The sequence below is a fragment of the Chanos chanos genome, chromosome 1 (assembly GCF_902362185.1).
Source record: "Chanos chanos chromosome 1, fChaCha1.1, whole genome shotgun sequence".
In the NCBI taxonomy this organism is placed as follows: Eukaryota; Metazoa; Chordata; class Actinopteri; order Gonorynchiformes; family Chanidae; genus Chanos; species Chanos chanos.
The window spans coordinates 12,181,797-12,187,796 of record NC_044495.1 but is presented as its reverse complement, the minus strand read 5'-3'; positions in this window follow the sequence as shown (position 1 = coordinate 12,187,796).

Here is a 6,000-nt window from a genome sequence, read left to right as displayed (position 1 = left end):
TATCATTAGAACCGTGAGTGGCCTCTCACCTGTCAGCTTCAGTCTGGTTGGGGTCGCTATAAAGTCCGTTGGCCAGGGACCTTGAGCCTGCCTGGCCCTGGGCAGCACCGCTCCTATCCTCAGGCAATGTGTGGCCCCATGTGGTGCCTCTGCCCAGCAAAAAGCTTATCTACTCTGATTGCAGCAATAGACTTCAACCTCAACCTACCACCCCTGAGGAGAAGAGAAGAGGTGCATAGTTGGAGGAAGAGAGGAAGACAGAGAGAGAGAGAGCGCACAAAGGGGTAAGGTCTATGAAGTAAATAGTGATACCGAAAGAGCGAGAGCGAGAGAGAGAGAGAGAGAGAGAGAGAGAGAGAAAGGGAGGAGGGGGTCTTGCCTGGAGCATGAGCTGAGGCAAAGTGCATCTCTCAAACGCGTTATGCAGTGAGAGACCACCGCAGGCACATTTCCCCCTGCAGGACTCTCACAAGCCAAAGCCTTTCATACTGCACATGTGCCAAACAAAAACCAGCAAGCACTCTCTCTTCACAACTAACAACCTGAATATGATGTCTTTCACACGCCGGGCCCTGATCTTCCACTCTACTGCAGGTTAGTGGACAAACCCAGGTTTACGCTCTTCTATTCTTATTGCTTTTGATTACATTTAATTTCATTGCATTTAAATGTAATTGAATTGAAATGAATGTAATTTATTTCGCATGTTTATATCACATCTCACTTTCTTTTCTTTTTTCTTTTTTTTTTACCTTTGCAATTATATGCTTTCAGCCTCTGTGTGTGCACTGTGTCTCATATTGTGATAGATTTGATTTCTCTGCTATAATACAACGTGGAAGACAAGGCCATATGCCACCAATTGCAGCTAATTGCTCCGGATAGAGATTATCGACATTAAAAAAACAGCCAGCATTTGAAGCGTCATTAATTTTCCTTGCATGTTTTTTTTTTCTGTTTTGTGATGAAATTGCTTGGCACAGACTGGTCCAACTTCTTATCATCATTACAGACACACTGCAATCACAATTCCATAATCACAGCTTCCCGCAGCGGAATGGACTTGGGGCTGTGGCCAAACAGACGTTAATGTGGGCCTCAACGGGCCACTACATTGCCGACAAACCGGGCCAAACAGATGGGAGTCAGCTATGAAACATGGACACACCAGAACACAGTTTTCTGGCCAGAGAAAACAGCATATCAGCTACACACACTCATGAGGACACACTTCTGTATTCTGCTATAGAATCACCGAAACACCAATGAGCAGGTCTGGAAACCCTTGAAAAACAAGATTGCAATCAGTTGACTGATTGCAGCTCTGCTGACTGCTCTTTAAAACAATTAGCCTAAAAGTCTCTCAGTAGAATGAAAACATTGTTGTTGACAGTGCTATGAAACAATGGAGAGGGCTTTATCGATCTAACTGATTTTGGGAAATCATGGCAGGGTCAGCCTCATTACAAAAGCCCTCAAAACCATTTCATTTCTAAAGTCCTGTGTAATCTAAGATGGGTGTAACGAAACACCTCCCAAAGAAACTCAAGAGTCTTGATCTTGTATGTGTAATGTTTGCATTTCTCGCTCCATGGTGATGAAGAGGTTCCATTTCCAGTTCCGTTTTCCCTCGTCGTTGTCCTAGTTCTAGATGAATCGTCCGATCATCCGTTTCTGAATTTTCAGTGTTCATGTCTTTGATGGAACGTGAGGAGATAGGTGGACCTTCCTTCTTTTCTCTCATGCCTATTCTTCCTATATGTTTCTCCACTGGTTATTAAAGCCTTTGGTCAAATCATTCTGCCCCCCCCCCCTGCCCATACCTCCACCCACCCCTCCCCATCCTTTATTCTCAGTATTCATGCTATATGGACACAAGTGTTTCCTCTCTCTTTTCCTGACTGGAACACTGCTCCGGAACGGGACAGGAATGCCTCTCTGTCAACACCGTCTCCACATCTCCGTCTGTCTCTGCGAAGACTTGACTATTGAGTGATAACTTTTTTTTTTTTTTTCCACAGAATATCAGCATGGTAAGAGCTCTAGCCTACACAAATTTCCCACACAAGGTAGTAAATAGAGTGCATGTTCGCCCTTCGGAAATAGGAAAAAAAAAAAAAAACACAACAGATGGAGAGAAAACCAATGAGGACCTCTGACTCCACGCTTAGGAATATACCTGATCTTACTGTTCCCTCTCAAAGACCAGTAGAGAGTGATTGGACCCTTCAGTTTTAAAAATAGCATCTGCAACGGGATCGTAAATCTGTCCTATGTGCTCTTGGCTTTTGTGTTTTCTCCTCTCTAATTGTTCGGTGTCTTTGTGCCGTAAATCTTTCTGAGGAGAGCTATTAGCTAAACTGTTTGGCTGGGACCGAACACACAGTGGCTCAGTGAAAAACCAGAGGGTGTCCAAAGTCACACGACCTGAACAAGGAGTGTGTCAAGAGTCAGAGCCAAAGACGTCATTTCACCGTATTACACTTCCTACACTGAAAGTGACTAGACATTTTGTAGTTACATTTCCACAAAGTTGAAATTTGAATAGGATGCCAGAGATCATGAGTCTTCTGGTCCTACATTTTGAAAAAAAATACATTCTGCTACGTGTAATTCTGGTTGTTTGCTTAAATTACCATTTGATGAGCAGGCCTACTCATAACTGGTCACTATCATTTGCATTTTTAGATGAAAAAAAAATTTGGGGTTTCCCAGAAATTCCCAACCCCAGGACTGTTGAGTCAGGAGTCATCCCAAGATCCCCCTAAATATATATATATAAATATATATATATAAATATATATATATATATATATATATATTTAAGAAGTCCCCATATCTTGGATTTATTCATCATGCATTACCATTTTATCACATATGTTTTGTGAATAGGTAGATATTAACAGCTCATCTTAACAGAGGCTGGAAAGACCTTAAGGTTGTATAGTAGCAGTTATGTGTAATCCCCTGAACCTGTACTGTACGCTGCTGCGGAGACCACTAAGTAGACTTAAATGTACCATGACTGTGTTACTTTTAAACACTGTAATTACTGGATACAAACTGAACCCAGTGCCTTGGTGCATTATATGTAACATTCTTCCACCGGTTTCTCTCTCTTTCTTCTGTCCTCTCTCAAATTCCAGTCATTCCTCTTCAAATCTTTCAAGTTCAGTGCCAAACTGGAGAATAATAGCATCATTTCTGTGATCATTATCATGTTAAGAGCTTCTACGCACACTGGGTTTGAGAAGATATTATAAGTGTTGTAAATTTATGACTAATCTATATAAAAAGCTGTAGTAATGTACCCTATTATGGCCATGAATCAGATCAACGCTGGGACCAGAGGTGCAAATGACCTTAACCGTTTAATTAAATGTAATTGAATTGAATTTATTTTAAAGTCATCCTTTCTGTGTCATTTTTTTATGACCCGGGATGAGATTGGTAACCATGCTGTTTCCTCTCACTGTTAAACACATAGAGTGTAGTGTATTGCTGGGTTAATGGGACAGATAATTGACAGAGGGCCATAGGAGGTTAGTAATAGACATTTAATTGACTTCTATCAATTTGTTACACCCAGAGAATCTCTGCCTGTCTGTTCTCATTCACACAAGGGCCTAATTTAGTCCTCAAACTGGGCTTACACACTCTCACAGCAAACACAGTGAAAGACAGACTTTACGCACTAATTTGCTGATTTAATGGGAAAGTAAGGGATGAGACTATCTGACAAAACAATATGAAAGGTTTCGAATTATGCTAAACAACAAGAAAAATCACTAGAATGAACAGAAGTAAAGCAACTGACATATTTCTGGCAAGTGCAAGGACTGAGAAAGAGTTTAGATTAGAAGGATTCAGTTCAGATTTTGTGAAAAGGTATATGAGCGTGTGCAGAGACTAAATACATAACAGTGTACAGAACCACAGCAAAAACAAGTGAAGAAAGTATTAAAGGTGAACTTTTTTTTAAACGGGCAAGTTAAAGTCTCCTGTCCGCCCAGAACATACACTTGCTCTTTAATTGATGGTAATTGTATGCACAAGAATTTGACAGAATGTAAATAGTGTGGATTGAGGATGGCAGTGGGACATTTATCACTCGGATGACTTTGACTGCTTAAAGAGAGAGAGAGAGAGAGAGAGAGAGAGAGAGAGAGAGAGAGAGAGAGAGCGAGATGACAGATGAAGTTTGTACGAAGATGGGGGCCGGACGTGGAGAGGTGTTAGAAGGTTGAAGATATTTCTCACAGGCAATTATTGAAAGTGTTTTCCGCTGACATCATAGTCTAAGCCTCATATATCAACGCTGCAATGCAACACGCATATGAAATACTGGTCAGGCTTCAGTGGAAAACATTGAGCCATAAAAATTAGTGGATTATTTATGAGATGAGATGAGATATTTCATCACATTTACCTGTTCTCAACCTTTTTTTTTTCCCTGGATCTTTTCTCAAACTCTTGTCTGAATTTGTCCAGCTCTTCATGCTTCCTGTTATTAGCTGTAGTCATTATTGTAACTTAAGCTCATGGTACAATCATCTCAATAACTAAATTTGTCAAAGGGAATAGTAAATGAAACATTACACAGTAGATGACACTGGAATCACACTCCTTAGCTCAAATAAAAACCTCAGAGATTCAGACAGAGAGAGATGAAACATGAAACAGACAGAGGGTTATACATGTAAAGTTTAAAACTCACGGGAGAGTTTTGTCTGGGATAAGAAGTCTCTCTCTCTCTCTCTCTCTTTCTGTGTGTGTGTGTGTGTGTGTGTGTGCATGTGTGAGTGTGTTTGTGTGTGTGTGTGTGTGTGTGTGTGTGTTTGTATGTGAGTGTGTGTGGGTGTGGGCATTTGTGTATGAGACCCCTGTGCATGGTGTAGCTTTGTCCTGCTGCAGGAAATGGCGGATACAGAGCTCTTGAATCAGCTATCTCAGAGCCAACCGCCTCCTTCCCCGTGAGGATAGTGTGGTGTAGCGTGGACAGGCTTCGGGGAGGGGGGGTGATGGTGGGAGGAGGTTTGGATCATCTGGCCAGGCTGACGCTTACACAGACACACACAAGCGCACCAGTGCTGGTACGGGAAGGACTTTCTGTAAATCTCCAAATTCCTATCAGGAGCAGCAAGAGGAAGAGGTCCTCTCTGTATCCACCAAACCCAGACAACACAGATCGTCCTCTCCTATTATGGATGTGGGATCGAAGAAGCAGTTGACCTCTTTTATGTGCTGGAGGCACTCTTGAATCCCACCTCTTCTCTTACTCACTCTCCCCCTTTCTCTCTCTCTCTCTCTCTCTCTCTCTCTCTCTCCAGCTGGGTTCTCTCACAGTAAGCCCTTTGACAGTAATGTCCGAAATAACAGAACTCTCATACATGGGACATCTGTGGAGATGTTGGATAACATCCCTCCTCCCTACCTCGTACGTTTGCATAAACAAAATTGGAATCTTCCCTCTTGGAAGCTCTTGAGAACATCAGAGGGCCTTGGTTTCATCTGTTTGTCCTCCGCGCTCTCTCTTTAGGCACATGTCCACATGGCCTGGCCATGAACTATGACTAAAAGAGGTTAGCCAAGGGCTAATGGTAAGGACGGGGAGGGTGTGGTGTGGTGGTGACGGTGTGTGTGTGTCTGCGTGTGTGTGTGTGTTTTTGCGTGTGATGTCGTGTGTGTGTGATAAACACAGGGCAGAGGAAAGCCGATCAGGATGTGTCTTTTATAGCCACCCCTGTACTTAAGGTATCAGACCTGCTTTTAGCCAACAGATGAATCCTGCATTGACGGAAATGACGGGGGGTCATCGGGGGGTAGGTCAGGGTTTGGAAGAGGTTACATGGAGGTCAATCGCTGGGCCACGGCCGTTGCTTGGGCACCTCATATCCAGTCTAACCCCGGGGCCAGAACAGACAAATCCTTCCCCTCTCCACCCCCTTGGCTGTGAACAGTCACCCCCCCCCACCCCGTACCTCCCCACCCCAAACACTG